General features: G+C 37.8%; 1 long non-coding RNA gene across 1 annotated transcript; it reads left to right on the forward strand.

Annotated features, from left to right (window-relative positions):
- Positions 1–12374: 12374 nt before the first annotated feature.
- On the forward strand, positions 12375–13783 carry LOC140605491 (uncharacterized). The gene is made up of 3 exons (XR_012008140.1): positions 12375–12456; positions 12529–12772; positions 13001–13783. It is a non-coding gene; the product is annotated as an uncharacterized lncRNA (long non-coding RNA).
- Positions 13784–19421: the final 5638 nt, after the last annotated feature.

Genomic DNA, 19421 nt, shown 5'->3' on the forward strand with positions numbered 1-19421 from the left:
ATTGTAAACTTCAAGGGCAAGGTTTGTTTATTCCTATTTCTTTACTTATTTCTTTATACCTAGCAGAGCAGGTAATTATTAAAGACATTTATATTTTATTTAAGTTTATTGTATAATGTACTCATGTCATAAAGATTAGATTTCAATCATTTCTGAAAGAGTAATAGGAAAACTTAATAAATGGACTGAAATAATATTTTTAATAGGAAAAAACTGCAGTTTGCAAAGGGAAAATATATAGGTCATGTATGTCTAGTGCAAATAATCAATTGATTTGGTCCTTATTTTTTTTATTTGGTCCTTATTTTTAAAAGCTAATTATTCACATCATGGACACCTGGGTGGCTCTTTGGGTTAAGCATCAGACTCTTGATTTCAGCTCAGGTCATGATCTCAAGGTTGTGAGATCGAGCCCTGCATTGGGCTCTCGACCTAGCATGGAGCCTGCTTAAGATTCTCTCCCTCTGCCCCTCAAGCCCCTGCCATTCTCCTGCATGCTGTCTCTCAAATAAATAAGTAAATAAATAAAATAATCCACATCATTCATTCATTCAGCAATTGTGTACTGAGGATCTACCATGGGATAAGTGCTGGTATTTCCTTCATGAAGTGAGTCTACCTTGAAGAGCTTCTGATTTGGGAACTCTCCAAGAAGGACAAAATCCTGCAACTTTACCTTCAAGGGTTTCCTGATGCCACAGAACCATCACTTATTTGGAGCTAAACCTACAATAGGTCATTTTAAGAATTTCTAAACTAAAAATATGCAAGTGTGTGTGTGTGTGAGTGTGTGCAGTCCTTTGCAGTTTTTTCTCCTTTTATTTACTAGGTCATTGATACGTTATGTAACGTGACTGCCTCCTGGTCAGCTCCAGCATGGACCACAAACAATGGGGTGGCTGCAGAAAGCACAAATAAAACAGTGGTATGCCACACTCCATTATTTTGCACGAGATTTTTCATGATTTCCTCAAAAAAAAAAAAAAAAACATAGGAATTAGTGGTTCTGAACTATTTATGCCCATAGCATTCTACTCCAATTTGACCATACAAATAGCTTATTGTGGCACCTGCATTATACAGCAACCTTTTTGAAAAGTTCCACATAGCATTTCCATCCACCTAAACAAGGGTTGACACCCAAAACACCAAGGGAATGCACCAGACTCCCACCATAGTTCTCTACATTCCTTTGTGACCTTTGAGGATTTATTTCTCTTAAGAAAAAAAGAAAAATGATCTTTGTTTTCCACATAAGCCAAATTGCCAGAAAACTTCCAAGAAAAATTTGGAGGGAGGAAGGAAATTGGAGGTGTAGGGAGAAGGAACATAAACCTCCTTCCATCTTTTAAAATTCCAGTACTCAAGAGAAAGCAGAAGCTCAAAAGCAATTGGAAAAAATAATTCCTTTATAAGCAGCCAGGTAAAATCTTACTCTAATACAGTCGCAGAGAATACTGTGGTTATTCAAACAAAATAAAGCAACACAAAAATGTTTGACCCATGAAGTTCACTGTATGCATGATACCACCAGTCAATGAGTGCTAGGCATATCTTCCAGTTCTGCACTGTCATATTAAAGGGTCAGATCTGCAGAGAAATCTTGACAAAGAATTTCATTGACCTCACAATACATTTTATGTTTCTCCTCAGAAATGTTTAATGTCTGCAATTACATGTCAGCCACCTGAGAGCTTCAGAACACTACCCAACTGCAGTCATCTGAAAGGAAACCAGTCAGAAAAGAAAACTGGGACTTTACTGTCCTCTGGTGGATACCCAGACTAAAGACTATTTCTGAATTATCTTTAGAAGTTTTTTGAGAAATACTGTGAATAGCTGCATGTGGCTGGAGGAGGTTCTTGTTACTTAAAACAAGCAAACAATGCTTAATCCATGCCATGTATACACGACCCTTTTGACAGCTTAAATAATCCAGTGCACATTCACCTACATCAGACTGGATTAATATTAAAATCAAGGAGTGATTTTTAAAATATTTTAGTTGTTCATTTTAAGAGCTCTTAATTCCAATGTTCACATTAAAAGCATTTTTTTGGTCAACGTGAAAGATGCTTATTGACATTTATTTCTAATACTAAATAATTACCACCACCATCTGTCGAAAGAAATGGAGACACCAGGATTAATTAAAAGAATGCTATTTCACAGGTCAACATTATACAAGCCATTAAGTACATTTGTGTATGTTGTTTACAGATTTGGTTTGTTTTTGAAACTAAAATTTCTTTAAATATTGTCTTTATGCTTAAATTTCAATGTGGCTGAAGACAACTCTGGAAAGAAGATATGCAGATGGCTAACAGACACATGAAAAGATGCTCAACATCAGTCATCATCAGAGAAATGCAAACCAAAACCACAATGAGATATTACTTCATACTTGTCAGAATGGCTAAAATCAAAAACACAAGAATCAACAAGTGTTGGCAACGATGTGGAGGAAAGGGAACCTTTGTGCACTGTTGGTGGGAATGCAAACTGGTGCAGCTATTGTGGAAAACAGTATGAAGTTTCCCCAAAAAATTAGAAATAGAATTACAATATGATCTAGTAATTCCACTACTGGGTATTTACCCAAAGAATATGAAAACACTAATTCAAAAAGATATATCCACCCCTATGTTTATTGCAGTGTCATTTATAATAGCCAAATTATGGAAGCGGCCCAAGTGGCCATTGATAGCCGAAAAGATAAAGAAGATATGGTGTGTGTATGTGTGTGTGTGTATATATATATATTATATATATATATATATATACATTATATATATATAATGGAATATGAATAAGCCGCGAAAAAGAATAAGATCTTGACATTTGCAATGACATGGATGGATCTAGAGGGTACAGTGTGAAATAAGTAAAATAAGTCAGTCAAAGAAAGACAAATACCATATGATTTCACTCATATGTTGAATTTAAGAAACAAAACAAATGAAGAAGAAAAAAGGACAAACAACCATATTCTTAACTATAGAGAACAAACTCATGGTTACAGAGGGTAGAGGGGACAGATGGGTGAAATAGGATAAGGGGATTAAGAATACACTTATCTGGGGATCCCTGGGTGGCTCAGCAGTTTGGCATCTACCTTCAGCCCAGGGCGTGATCCTGGAAACCCAAGATCGAGTCCCACGCCGGGCTTCCTGCTTGGAGCCTGCTTCTCCTCTGTCTGTGTCTCTGCTTCTCTCTCTCTCTATCTGTGTCTCTCATGAATAAATAAATAAAATCTTTTTTAAAAAAAGAATATACTTATCTTGATGAGCACTGAGGAATGTATAGAATTGCTGAATCACTATATTGTACACCTGAAACTAATAGTGTATATCATTTTTTTAATTCAATGGGGATGAATTATTTTGAAAATCATTTTGTGTCTGTAATCATGGCTATAAATTGACTGTGTCCTGGACACTCCAAATGCGGCCCAATGAAGACCTTCTATATTCAATAAACTGAAAAATCAGTATATTCCATTTCCAGCCATAATAACATCACTGTAAAGATGAGCCACTGATGTCTGTTTTTATCCAAACCTAGCCCATTTGGAAGACAAGGGAAACAATATTTACTGAGCCCCTTTTCTGCCCAAGTATTATCTCATGTAACCCCATAGCAATACTGTGAGGTACCCATTGCTATATACATGTCAGAGCTGAGAGAACAGACTCAAAGCCCACATACAAGGCAGCCTGGGTGGCTCAGTGGTTTAGCGCCGCCTTCAGCCCAGGGCCTGATCCTGGAGACCTGGGATCGAGTCCCACATTGGGCTTCCTGAGTGGAACCTGCTCTTCCTCTGCCTGTGTCTCTGCCTCTCTCCCTCTGTGTCTCTCAAGAATAAATAAATAAAATCTTTAAAAAAAAAAAAAAAAAAAAAAAAAAAACAAAGCACACATACAGAAAGGACTGCTAGCATTTACCACTCCACCCTCCCAGCTCAGGCTTCAAAGACATGATCTCACCCCTACCTTAGACTCTCTCTCAACGAGACTTTTCTACACTTAATAGAGAAAGGAAAGTCAAGGAGAAAATATCTAGAGCTTCACCCTTGATGCTGCCACTGACATACGCATAACCTGGGATACATCATAACCTTTTTAAACCTCACTATCTACATCTGTACAAGGGGAATAGTATTAGTCCCATATCTTTCTCACTTCATAGTCATTTAAATGAAATGTTTTTACTAGCAAATTTTTTGTACTGAGAAGAACTTATTTCAATTAGTATTCTTTAAGGGGGCTGCTTAGGGCAAAGAGCTCTGACTCTGGAAGTAGACAGAACTGGGTGCGAACCCCAGCTCCACACCTCGCCCACCAAATAACACTGCTCAGCAGCAAGCCCAAGAATACTGGCTGCTAAAGAGATCAGTAACAACCCTCTGCCAGTGTTGTTCTGAGGATCAAATTAATGTGGTAAATGTTCAACATATACTCATTAATTTTTATCTCCCCAATATCTTTAACTTGATCGAAACTTCGTCTATCTGAAATTCTTAAATCCGGCTGGGAAAAGGGACTAGATTCTACTCAGAGTCCCTTCCAGTCCTGTACTTTTTTTTTTTTTTTTCAGTCCTGTACTTTTGAAACCATTATTATATAAGACTTTCTAAAGTGCTTAGGAAATAGGGAGGAATAAATAGGAGGCTTCCATGATCTCATCATGATTATAGGAAGTAAAAGAAACTTCAAGAACACCTAGTCCAGTTTCTTACTTTAGATACAAAAAACCTTGGCCCAGTCTATTTGCCCCAAGAAAGAGCCAAGACTAGAATCCTATCCCAGTGGGTTCCAAAAGACATCATGATGCTTCTCTGACCCTACCCGAGCCAAATCTTGCTGAAGCACACACTGCTGAACAAGCTGACTTATAATATGGGGTTGGTAGATCAATCCACCCCTCAAATCCTGAAAGGTAGTATAATAATCAGGCCTCAGCTGAGGTAATGCCTTAAATGAACATCATTAGAGATATTTTTTTTATATCTGGATAGAAATAAGCCTATAGTCTTAAACACAACTTTTAAAAATCTGCAGGATTTATGTTCTGTGTAGAGAATGTGAATACATTACCCAAAACTGCTGCTAAGCACATTAGTGTAAAACTAAATAAATAAATAAAACCAGAAGGTCAGAAGGAATTGTTGTTGGCAAAACTGAGAAAGAGATGGTGTTTAGCCACAGAAATGCCCCCATCTCTTGGCTTATCCTTGGCTCCATATCCCCCATCTTTGGAATGTTGAAGTATTGTTCACCCAGTCACATCATGCTTTGTAGAAGGCAACCTCATTATATTCTTTCCTGAATTCATTACAGAATTAAAAAGCCCTGCCCAGGATCTATAATAGAATATTACCACAATTTAGTCCTTGCCAACATTCAGCATCCGAAGCATCCTGTCTCCCAGAATATATTACAAAGATATTTCATCATAAACTTAGTTGTCTTTCAGAAATGAATACAAACAGCAAATAGCACCTTGTTTGATCTAATTAGGCTGGAAAGGAACTTTGATCTGTCTTCCAAATTTAATAATGGGTGACCCATCATGTGTCGATTCTGCTTCCTTCCCAGCAAGCACCCCCTACTCCCTCAGATTTCATAGGCTTCCCCATTACTCTTTGTGGTGTGTTGTTTACTTGGGTGATTAGTTTAGTAGAATCCCTGCCTGGAGAATGATTTTGGATTTACTAGGCCTGATTTATTTACGTGCCAATGCCGCAGCAGCAGTACCAGGCATTTGCATTGGAAAACAAAAATTATTACCATTACATCTTTGGTGTCATACCTGCACATACATATTAATTATGAATGAAGATACATTGCCTTTCAAAAACTGACAATATTTTTTTGGTAGTAGCCTATGTCCATGTGCTTTCTGAGAAAATGGTAATATAATATTTTTAGGAGTATTGACTTGTCAATATAGCACTGTACAACCCCAACATTCTCAAGTACTAACCAAACATATGTTTAAAAGAAATATTCCACCACAGAGAGTAATACATAAACACAAATCTAAACTTTCCTTTTATCTACCTCAGTTAACATACATTTTAGGTGTATCTCTCCTTAAATTATAAACCCAGAAGTCAGGTCTGCTGGAGAAGTTCATAATCAGCCAGGGAACATTCCTATATTACTTATAACTTAATGACATATGCATTTGTATAGTTGTCTACATTAGACAAAGACTTGTTTTCAAGCTTCTGGTAATCCCTAGAAGTAGGAAAATATGGGTAGGCCAATCCAAGATTTTATAAAAAGAGACTTACAATACCCCAGTGTCCCCAAGATCCATTCAAAATATCACCTTAGAGAAGAGGCCCTTTTAATAAAATAGTCACTCAACTCTTTGGATGAGATCCCAAGGAAGATCTTTCAAACATCAAATTATACTGCACAGCAAATTTGCAGAGTTGGAATACATTTATGTCTTGTATCATCTCTTGGTAAAACAGAAAGGCAGGGAATTTGACTTTTGACTATCTTTCAGTAAGAAAGCAAGCTATTCTTTTTCCTTCACTTATTTTTAAACCCACTAAGCTTTTACTGGTAGTAGAAACATGGAAATAGTCTGGGAAAGAAATTCTAAAAAGTAGAACTGCATCATTCATTTTAAAATATTTTTCTGAAATTGTGAATGTTCCTTCCCTAAAAATTAGGTTGAATTAACAAGGGGTGCTCTTTAGGGCTGATTTGCCTCTCCTCTGCATGTTCCTGCAATTCAAGGGACTCTCACCAGCTAGATAATTATGACTTGCATTTTATAGCAAGAGCCCCAACATCTCTACTTTGTAGGGAAGAGAGAAAATTTGAGAGATCAGCTGAAGCAGGAGAACCAGACATTTCCCTGAGATTTATCTATAAAAACCAAGTTCTCTGTTTGAAATATATCATATTGATTAACGTATAATACATTATCATTGATCAATTATTAACTGCTTATCATTTTATATTATCTTATAATAAGGTATAACTTGAAATATTTTTTAAAAATTATTTAGAGATGGATAAGTATAGTTCCTACTCTCCAATTATTCTCAACACTAGTTTTGCTTCTCAGACCTTTCATAGAATTATTTGGTATATTTAGTCATGATAAGCCATATTTTCCCATAACAGCAAATTAACCCCCCAAATTATCAGGGTCTTAACACAGTAAAGATGTATTTCTCACTCAAGTCCAATACAGGTCAGAGGGCCTCTGCTTGACCTAGTTATTCAGGAAGCCAGGTGATGGACACTCACATCTCAGCATGTGGTCTCACGACCAAGACAGAGAAGAGAAAACATGAACTCAGTCTAAGCTTCATCCCAGAACTCACATAAATGACTTTACAACATTCAGCCTCAGCCAGTACAAATGACATGGCTCCAACCTAAGTAGAATGGAAGCTGTGAACTGTAAGTGAGCAAATTGATATTCAAAGAGTATCCCAGCATACCTGGAATCCTTTTCCTGAAAGTCAGAGACTCTCACACTCTACTCACTCAAAATTAGGTTTGGTACTCTTCACTTTAGACAGATGAAAACTGTCTTGAAACATGATAGCTCTTCCTTGTACGTGCCTCCTGCTTTTATAATCAAAAGCCATTGGTCAAATTGATTCTTGTTTTTCAAAGACAAGTCCAGTGTATCATTTAATTTCTCATTAAAAAGGCACTAATGATAATAGCAAGAGCTCTTGCTTAAAATAAACAGCAGAATCAGAACATAGCTCTAGCCTTTATTAGCTAAGATGCTTAACTTTCTGTACTTCTGTTATTTCAGCTTATTATGGGGATTGTTCTATTATTTAATTCCTTTTTAAAGATTTACTTATTATTTTAGAGCAAGAGCTCACTTGAGTGTGGAGAGGAGGGGCAGAGGGAGAGGGAGAGAGAGAATCTCAAGCAGACTCAGCTGCTGAGCACAGAGCCCGAAGTGGGTTCAATCTCACCACCCTGAGATCATGACCTGAGCCAATATCAAGAGTTGGATGCTTAACAACCAAAGGACCCACGTTGGTGCCTAAATGATAACTTACTTAACAAAAGAATAGATATCCTAACACATCTCAGTATGTGCCATAACACCTAGCATATCACCCTGCCCAGGTGTTCGGTTGATTTACAGGTACATCAGGAGTCTTTTTTTCACATTGGGTATATCATATATTCATTCTCATCAGCATAGATCTGGCATTGACTTTTACAGAAAACTGCAAGTTGTAACCAAATTTTTGACAGGTAAGTTTCAGTATTTCTGATTCTGTCAAGTGAGCTTCTGGCTCAGGTGAACTCTCCCTTAGCTTAGGGCATGAGGCTTTGATTAAGATGTTGATTTGTGAGGTCTCCCACATTAACACTCTCAGAGAATAACTTTGGTGCATCTGATCTTCTTTTTATAAAGAAGATAAAATGTTCCACTCATTGCACATCATATATTTTCTCTTAAAAGCTAAGCCAATCTTCATTTTCTGACCTAATCACTTCTAGCTTTCTCCTCTTGGCTTTTAGACATTATTTAGTCTGACCTTACCCTAGTTCTCTAACCTCATGTGGACTAAGGCTTGCAAAGACTAGTATTAAAGAATAACATATTTTGGACTAAACACAGCTGTCTTTACAGAGGAAATAGTTACAGGAAATTGAGAATGTTTTAAAACATTGCACACATTGCCCTCCTTCACATTCAGCCTTGAATCTAGACAGGTTTGTAACTACCTAGACTAAAGGAGAATGGCAGAAGTAACTCTGGCTAACTCCCAAAATGGGTTCTACAAGGTAATGCGACTTTTGCTCATACACTGGAACATTCATGCTTGAAGTACTGAACCACCACGCAAGGGCAACTATCCTAAAGCCATTAAGATGTTATGGAAAGGCCACATGTAGGAGGAAACCAAGCCACATGGAAAGGCCATTTGTAGTGCTCAGTAGCTCCAGTCTTTGCATTGTCCCAGCCCCAGATCTGACGTGTGAATGAAGAAGGCTTCAGCTGATTCCATTCAACCGTCTCTTTAGTCTTTCCAGCTGAAGAGGAGATGTTATGGAATACAGACAAGTCATCCACACTGTCCAGTCTGAGTGCTTGACCTAAATAATCAATTAACGTAATAAAATGGTTGTTCTAAGTCTTAAAGATTTGAGGTAATTTGTTATGCAGCACTAAGAACTGAATGAAGTATATGCCTACAGCTCCTACACTAGTTTTCTAAGAATGCTGTTAAAAAAAAAAAAAAAAAAAGTACCACATACTGCATGGTTTAAACCCATGTCTCACAGTTCTGGAAGTTTAGAAGTCCAATATCAAGGTATCAGCAGGATTGTTTCCTTGAGTGTCAAGAAAGGATCTGTCCCAGGCCTCTCACCTTGGCTTACAGGTGACTGTCTCCTCCTTGTGCTTTTCTTTTTTTTAAGATTCATTTTTTGTTCATTTATTTGAGAGAGCAAGAGAGCAGAAGAGAGCATGAGTAGGGGGAGGGGCAGAGGCAGAGGGAGAAGCAGGCTCTCCGCTGAGCAGGAAGCTCCAAGTGGGGCTCAATCCTAGGATCCCGGGATCATGAACTGAGCCAAAAGTAGATATTTAACTGACTGAGCCACCCAGGTGCTCCTCCTCCCTGTGTCTTTACATTATTTTTCCTCTGTGCCTGTCTTTGCTCAAATATTCCCTTTATAAGTGGACAGTAGCCATATTGTATTAGGGCCCAACCTAAAAACCTCATTTTAACTTGATTACCTTTTGACAGAGCATTAAACATCTCTGTCTTATGTCTCCAGATAGTCACATTCTGTCTCCAAGTACAGTCACAGTCTGAGGTAAGTAGAGGTTAAAATTGTAACACATGAATTATTGGAGTATATAATTCAACCCATGACAGGTCCAAAGGCAATTTACATATGGCTTTATATTGAGAGGCATTTACATATGGTATCTCTGAGGTAGGGAAAGAAATTGCTTAAAAAGATTATTGGGCAAAGTTCCATCTTTTTATGCACGTAAATATGGTGTGTGTGTGTGTGTGTGTGTGTGTGTGTGTGTTTTGAGACATGAATGGATTTTTTAAAGATTTTATTTATTTATTCATGAGAGAGAGAGAGGCAGAGACATAGGCAGAGGGAGAAGCAAGCTCCCAGTGGAGAGCCTGATGAGGGACTTAATTCCAGGACCTGAGTCAAAGGCAGATGATCAACCACTGAGCCACCCAGCCACCCAAAACATGGATGGATCTTGAGGGAATTATGCTAAGTAAAATAATGAGACAAAGAAAGAAAAATACTGTGCAATATTACTTGTATGTGGGATCTAAAAAAAAACAAATTTTCAGAAAAAGAATAGAATGGTGGCTACTAAGGGCTGACACACAAGGAGAAGTGGGGAGATACTAGTCAAAGGGTATAAACTTCCAGTTTTAAGATGAATAAATTCTGGGGAATATAATGTACAGCATGGTGACTATACTTAACAATACTATGTTATATACTTGAAGTTTCTGAGAGAATAGACCTTAAATATTCTTATCATATGCACACACATACACACACACACACAAATGGTAATCATGTGAGATGATAAAGGTGTTAACTAACCCTACGGTAGTAATCATTTCACAATATATACATATATCAAATCATCACATTGTATACCTTAAACATACACAATATTATATGTCAATTATATGTCATTATATTTTGGGTGATGGGGGGGGTGAGAGGAAAAGCAATCAGATTCAAGTCCTAGGCATGAAAAACATAGTAATAAAGATGAAGAATATGTCAGATCCAAGAGCTCAGAGAACACTAAGCTGGAATAAATAACAAAACACATGTGTATGCACAAATGCATGCACACCTAGGCACCTCATACTCAAACTATGAAAACAAAACACAAATAGGAAATCCTAAAGACAAGAAAAAAGGGAGAAATACTTTCAATTGGGAGACAACTCTCCATTTGTCTCTTGTTTCTAAATGTCTCACAAAGGGAGGCACTGATTGCCTATTGTTACAGACTATCTGTATAATTGTATACAAAACAACTTAAGACAGAAATGCTGTCTCCTGCTATAGCAAAGAGCAGGTTTGCTTCCAGTCATAGAAGATACAGTGTCTCTCTCCATAACAAAGGTCAAACAGGCTTACTCCTCATTATAAAAGATTTGGTTCCCCTAAATTAAGGGTTCCTCTCCTGAGGTCCCTCTGGGACCATTTGCCTTGTCATTGTAGGACTTGGGGGCAAGTGGAACACATGCAAATATACTGGTATTCATGCTACTTTCTGTGCCATGAGTAATAAAATTCTTTGTTTCTCCCTCAGGAGTCTTGTATCATCTGCCAGCTTCGATGAACCTGTAGTGAGCTAAACTTGTAGCCTGCAAGTAGAGTAAAATCCTGGACCCTTTACTGTTCCTTACAGTATGAAAAAATTATAGTAGACTTCTCATCAGAAAACATGCAACACAAAATACAATGGGGTACTGCTTAAAAGTGCTGAAAGAAAAAACTGTCAACCCATTGCTCTATTCTAAGGATGTCTTTCAAAAAATTAAGGAGAAATCGACTTTCTCAGATAAGCAAAAACTGAAAAGACTCATTGCCAACAAATCTGCACTATAAGAAATAGTTTTTAAGGATTTATTTATTTATTTGAGAAAGAGAGCATGAGCAGGAGGGTCGGGGGGAGAGAATTTCAAGAAGACTTCACACTAAGTGCAGAGCCCCACTCAGCTCAATTTCATGACCCTGAGATCACGACCTGAACCAAAACCAAGAACTGGACACTTAACTGACTATGCCACCCAGGCACACTGGAGCATAAGAAATATTAAAAGAGTTCTTCAGAAGGAAAGAACATGATAGCAGACAGAAACTTGTATTTACACAAAACCATAAAGTATGTTAGAAATGGAATGAATAAATATTGGATCTCCTGGACACCAATACCTGCCCCAGTCATCCCTAAATTTGTCTTTTCCCTTTGGAGACTAAGTAGACAGTCACCCCAAGGGGGTGGGGGGAAGGGACCAGTCCTACAACCATGTCAGGAAACCCAGAAAAAATGTGCACAAATGGTATTGAGACCAACCACATCATAACAACATTGGATACCTTTACGATAGTGCACGGAAGATTCAGAGTTGAAGTAATTCCCATCTGGAGGTGTTGATGAATACATCAGTTCCCAGGGCTACAGCTTCTGCAAAAGGAATTCAGGCTCTGCCTAAGGACTTGAGCAGCATTCCTCTGGCTAAAACATAGAATAAGAGAAAAGGGAAAAAGCAGATATTCTGTGAGAGGAACTTCATCTTGGGAACTTCTAACGCTTCATAGAAACAAGAAGTGGACTTCACAATGGAAGGAGTTCCACTTAGTTTGTAGGGTGGCAGCAAACTTGGGAGTTTATCATGTTCACTTAGACTACATGCCATTTGGATTATGCTGATGTCTGGTGAGTTTCATTGGATAACATGTCTACGGCTGCCACTTTGTGCTCACCAATATCTAGTTCTCTTCTTTCTAGGCACATGGAAGACTATGCTTCCCAGACTCCTACAGTTACATAGGGTCACAAGAAAACTTCTAGCCAATGAAATAGCAGCAGAAATGGTATGTGTCACTTCCAAGCTGAAACCATGAAAAATTTCTAACAACCCGTTAGCTTCTTTTTATCTTCATCCAAGAATGTGGAGGTCTTGTATGGAGTTGGTAGACAAGATTAAAGCGGTCTGAACTGCTGAGCCATCACAAGGACCACGCTTGCCCTGGTAAGTTGCCTGGTCATATGAATTTTTTGTGTGTCAAGCCACTTGGGGAAAAAAATTAACACAGGAAATTAACAACTTTCTGAAGTTTGCTTTTACCTAAACCTCTCTCCATAGTTTTAAAATAGTTTCTAAGATACAAAAGGAAAGAAAAACAGAAGGCAAGGATTAAAAAACCACCTTGAGTAGAAATAGTTCTGAATTCTTGTTCAGTTTTTTTTTTTTTTTCAGATATGTCAGCAAGCATGAGGCCATCTTTGGTTCTGATACAACTGTCATTGATCATGTTCATGAGTGTAGCTATGATACCAGGTCTAACCTGTATATCCTCACTTGTTTTCTATGTCAGAAGAACACAATAGTGAAAAGCGATGTTCTTAACGTGATGAAAATCTCTCCAATTCACAATCAGTTGAAAATGCTACGGGCCCACTGCCAGAGAGCATTCTTATGCTGGATCTTTTTCTCAGCACCCTAAATTAACCAGCTGGAATTCCCTTTTAAGTGCCAACCTATTCAGCCTTTCAAAATGCAGTTTTTCTTTTAGTGGGAGATCTGCCTCTCGTCATAGAGATGGAACAATGCATTCTTGACTTCTCCCACAAAGCAGACTTTTTTGAAACAATAAACTCAAAGGAAGGTAAAGACAGATCCCAGAGCACTTGTTTCAGGCAGGATATATGGACCCTGCCCATAGATCAAGGCAGACTCCTAGAGCACTGACTGTCACCTCACAAACGCTTCAGCAGTAACAGCCAGGCGTGCCTGCCTCATAAGTAATTCTTCAGGGCAAAATAAGTCAAGAGAGAAAGAGCTCTTGTAAATGACTAATTGAACTAATTAAGTCTACTGATGAAGAAGAGCTCCCTGGTCCAGAAGCAAAACACTTGGCACGATGTTTCAAAAATGAAGAAATGCATATTCTTCTGGTATATCTCAAATTCTTGTTTGGGAAAATACAACGCACTATTCAACATCATTGTAATGCCGAGATACCCAACATTAAAAAGAAGGACAGGCATATATAACACTATAAAACATACATTTCAAAAAGATTAAGTGATGTAAGAGAAGTTTTTTCATTTATTTGTTCAAAAAACATTTATTGCACATTTATTTTATGCCAGGCTTTGAACTGACCTAATTTACACAAGGGATAATATTTTGAGATATCAATACTTTGTCCTCCTTGCATTTTTCCCTTTTCCCAATATAACAGAGTACGTATCCTGTAGAGTGTGGCTACCGAGTCAAACTATCATGCTTCATTCCATAGCTGTCCCCCTACCAGCTATGTGACTTTAACAAGCTAATCTTTGCGTTTAAATTCCCTCATCTATACAATGAAGGATGATGAAAGAGTCAATATATGTAAAGTATTTAGAACGGTGTTTGTAAGACAATAGTAGCTCAGTACTACCCATTATTATTTGCTATTTTTATTTCCTTATCCCAAATTCAAACTGGTAGCTATTCCTTGTCTCAGAAGTATATGGCAGAGAATGGTGTAAATGTCCCCAAAAATCACTCTGAGGGCCTAAAGGAATCAATATCTTAGCATACTGTGAGGAGGCTCTGAGTGCTTAGCTTGCCGCTGGTCTGAACCCCTCCCTGGAGGAGCTTCGTCACATAGTTCCATTCCTGATTAGTACAACAGCCCTACATTCCTCTAGGGCAGCAGAGCTTGCTCCTGATTTTTGTCAATCTGCTCTCAGAAAACCTTCCCTCAGGGGCACAGCTTGTCATTCACGCTATCTCCTCTCTGGGCAACCGGAACCAGGCCTATGTCCTGCTGCTCCCTGGATCAAGTCCCATCAAGTGCTTGATGGCCTCAGCTACTTCTGGTGCAGAGTAGGTTTTGACCTGTTCCATAAAAATCAAGGTTTTGACCCACTTCCTATTATGTCCCTACGATGAACCAAATGTTTGTGTCTTCTCGAAATTCATATGTTGAAATCCTGACCCCCAATGTGATGGTACTGGGAGATAGGGTCTTTGGGAAGTGATTAGGCCTTGGAATTGGAGCTCGAAAATGGGATTAGTGCCTTTATAAAAGAGGCCCCAGAGAGCAATCTTGCCCCTTCAGCCACAGGGGAATACAGTGAGAAGACAGCCATCTACAAATCAGAAATTGCGCCCCACTCCCCCCCCCCCCCCGGACACTGGACCTGCTAGCACCTTGTCTTGGACCTCCCAGCTTGTTATAGCACCCTAGACAGACTAAGACACTCACTTTGGCTTCTTTTCTCTTCTTTTCACATTAAAGGAAAGTCTCTTCGCCTCCCAGTAGTACGCTAGAGCCAGTTTGCACTTGCTGGGAGAATAGACCGTGCTAATCTCTTCCTAATTCTGTTCAGTAATGAGATGTTGGGAGCTTGAAAGTAGCCATAGTAGGCATATTTATGTACACCTCAGAGATTCAGCAAGTCCTGCAGATCAGGACTTTTTATTTTTCCGGAAAGCTGGTTTACCAGCATACCACTGTCTTTGCCTCAGACACAGAATTCCTGCATCTTCCCTGACTCTTAAAGACCCTACTGTAGGCCATACCTCGGCCTCTCAGTTAGGAAGAAAGGTTGAACAATATTCTCCTAAATTGGTCTCTCATGTAATTTCAGATTCTCCTCCACACTGCTGCCAAAGTAATCTTTCTAAAACACAAATCTCATCTGATATGCAAAGTTTAAACTTTAACATGACATTCAAAGTCCTTCTAATCAGGCACCAATTTTTCTTTTACCTGCTTTTATCTTAATATATATTCATCTCATTTCCTTCCACTTTCCTCCAGATCCCAAATATGCTAAAGCACTTATTATTCCCTAAAGATTCCACACACTTTCAGACTCTCCTGCCTCTAATCTATACTGTTGCCTTAGCCTGGAACATCCTCTCTTTGCTTGAATGCACCCTCTGCTCCGAAGCTTTCCTTGCAATAGTGGGCAGAATGACAACTTTGTTTCTCTTCTCTCATTCCTCTATTGAGCACTAGTTCCATTAATTCCAGATGGCTATACTCATGTTTTAATTTCCTTGCTGTGTTACACTCCCAAAGGGTCAACTGGGTGACCCATCTTTGTATCTACTAGACAAAGTAAGTACCCAGCAAAATATTGGTGCTCAAACATTTTTGAATGACTTAATGAAGATCTAGAAGAGGCACCAAAGGACAACCATGACAACAAAAGTTCTGTCTTCCTCTTCCCCTCCTGAACGATTCACCCCAAAAGCCATTAGGTGGGGCTGGGCAAGAAAGAAGTCTATGCCATTTATGAGAGGAGGGGAGGGAATGCAGCTGAAATGCCCAGAGCAGGGTGCCAGGGGCTGAGCAAGGAAAAGAGGGTATCCAAGAGGTAGGGCAAGAGGGAAACCTGGTATACTTTTAGATTTCAAGTGAGGTATAAAGGACATTCACACTGAGATGTGCTAAAAGATCAAAAGCCAAATTAAGGGGCTTCCAGGAGCAAAAGCCAGTGGGGGGAATGAAACATCAAATAATGGTAGCAATGGATTCTAGTCCATGGAATAATGTAGAAAAACATAAATCCATATGGATATAAACAAGTATATAAATTAATTCAAGTTTGCTGAGGAATGCAATACTTTCACAGATTCAAAGTACTTCCCACAAAGTACTTGTTAATTACAAAAGGAAAATGAGCAACTTTAGAAGACTAGTAGACACTTATATTAATCAAGTGAACAAACATTATCAGAAACATTATCAGAGGGACACCTGGGTGGCTCAGCGGTTGAGCGTCTGCCTTTGGTTCAGGGCATGATCCCAGGTCTGGGATCGAGTCTCACATCAGGCTTCCTGCATGGAGCCTGCTCCTCCCTCTGTCTGTGTATCTGCCTCTCTTTCTCTCTCTCTCTCTCTCTCTCTCTCTCAAATAAATAAATAAAATCTTTAAAAAAAAAAACATTATCAGAAATGGGACAAATAGAAACTGTGCTTCCCTGGGTAGAATGCAATGAGAAGAATGAAGTCACTTGTTTGATATTTCTGCCAAAGATGCATGTCTTGAATGTAATCATGGGGAAACATCACACAAATCCAAATTGATGGACATTCTACAAAATAACTGGCTTGTAATCTTCAAAAGTGTCAAGATGATGGAGGTTAAGGAAAGAAAGAGGAACAACTTTTCCAGACTTAACGAAACAAATATACATGACAGCTGAAAACAACATTTGATTCTGCACTGGATCCTTTTGCTGTAAAGAGTAATATTACCAGGACAATTGGCAAACTTAAATGGTGTCTGCATTTTATATGGTGGTAATGTAGCAGTGATGATTTTCTAATTTTGATGGTTATATTGAGGACATCTAGGAAAATGCTCTTATTTTTTGGAAATATATCATAGAATATTTAAAAGATATAGGGCATCATATCAGTAATTTGCTTTCAAGAGAATCAGGGAAAACGTTCTTTACATTGTGCTTATAACTTTCCTGTAAATTCTAGAATAAAAGCAATAAGACTGTGTTTATACATAAATTATTCCTTGACATTGATAATGCATCATTACTGGAAAACCAGCCAGCCACATTGGTTCTATGTGCACACTATTTGTACTAAGTATCAGAAATAAGACATTTTGATTTTCTTTCTCTTTTGGTATATTTGAAGCATATCATTAGCTGTAAAAAATATATATATACTTTTTACTTAATAAATACTCTTTCTTAAAACTTCTATATATGAGTGTTGAATTTTTCTAGTAAAAAAATTATATTTTGGTTTTGTTTCAGTGCTTTTTTTAAAAAATTGATGGTAGCAGAAAATATTAATGTCTTTAAAACCCTGACTTTCTTGCTGTATCCACATTTGCTTTCCGTGTTTTTGTGTAATTGATAAAATTAGTTTAGACACTCTTGCTTGTGGTGTTTTGAAATAGAAATGGAATACGTCAAAGCAGTCAACCACAAACATACACACCTACCCTCAGAGGGGCCAAATGCAGCTAAAAGGTTATCAGACATCAGGCAGGGACAGATGAGGTTTACCAACTCATTTGCCCAGCCAGTCACCTTCCTACGAAACAACATGCCCCCCTCTGTTTGAATCACTCTATTTCCTTGATTCTAAGATCATGTTTTTTATACTTATTTCTGAAATAAAAATTAATTCTGCAATCTCTGTCAAAACAAATTTGCCATCTGCAAGGTACTAGTTATTATTGTAACTAATGTAACTAGTGTTATAACTAGTGTTGTAATTTGTTATGGCCTCTACACGTATGAACTTAGCTAGATCTCTTGATCTAGAATTTTTAGAGCTATGAAAGGTTATTATGAATCCATGAAGAATTGCCTCTGAAGGTCTAAACACCTGCCTATCAGACGCATCGGGTTGTTTACCTTTCAGAGACTTTTCAGAAATTCATAAATCAAGTAAGGAAAAAGTGAAACAACAAATTTAGACATAGTATTCTTCAATGTGTCTCAAAGGTATAGTAGCCAGTCATTCTCCTAGTGCTAAGGAGGTCCAGAGCAGGAGTATGGGTTATAGGAAACCATCTGTCATTATTATATTATGCATCACTGTGAACACTAAAAATGATTCAGGAGAAATGCTAGATTCTGAAAATGACAAAGATTTAGACTCAAACTTCAGGAAATAAAATAAATTTGTATAAGTAAACACATGCTATTGTCAGTTTTAAAAATAGTCTACATTTAATGCATTTTAATCTTATAAAAGTTGTATATATTGGCATCATGGAATTTTTATTGGCATCATGGAATTTTTAAAAAATAAAGGCACCAGTTCCATAGACAATGTCCCCTGACATAGTGCAAATAGTATTATGCAAATAGCTCAATACAATCACTGGATGTATTTCTGTCGGTTCACAATCACCTTTTCCCTTCTGAATTCTTTTCCAACTGTGGCAACAGAAGACCAAAACCTAGTAATGTTCTGGACACATAGATAGTTCTCCATAAATATTTGCTAATTAAACAAATAAACTAATTAATTGAGTTGAATCAGTTCATCCACATAAAAAAGAATGCATATTGATGCCTAAGAAAGTTTATATTAGCTCTGCCCTCTACTGCTTCTAACTCGAAAGATTTTCCAAGTCTCATTTTCATTTCTATTTATGTGACCTTTAAACTCCTTACTATGGGACTTTTTGTAGTTCTATGAAAAAAAAAATGCATCTTATAGATCATATTCAACTACAAAAGAAACTTGTCAGAGAATTTTATTCTTAAAATAACAAAACACCTGTCTGTTTTGAAAGCTAACCTATAAACCTATTCCTTTTTAGATTATATTTCATTATGCTGTTTTGATTAGAACTCGGTTTTACTATGCCCTAGGGTGCCAGCATGAAGAGTTAGGTTGAAATAAAATTCTGATTCATGGACTAATGAAAATCTTGATACTTCACTTCCAACATGACCTTTATCTTCACTCCAGTGCTCTTATTCAAGGAGTTAAAAGTCATAACTGGCTCAGGGAATACCTATGTTCCCTCTGTCTTCCATCTCCTAGATGCCACTGTTTATAAGTATACAGCAGATGCATATGAATAAATATGAATTAGACACAAAAAAAGGGTCATCTTTGATCTCTCCAACTTGATCTACTCTCTTCTTCAACAGCAAAAGATGCCCAATATCAGCATACAGTCAC

The sequence above is a fragment of the Canis lupus genome, chromosome 15 (genome assembly GCF_048164855.1).
Source record: "Canis lupus baileyi chromosome 15, mCanLup2.hap1, whole genome shotgun sequence".
Taxonomy (NCBI): domain Eukaryota; kingdom Metazoa; phylum Chordata; class Mammalia; order Carnivora; family Canidae; genus Canis; species Canis lupus.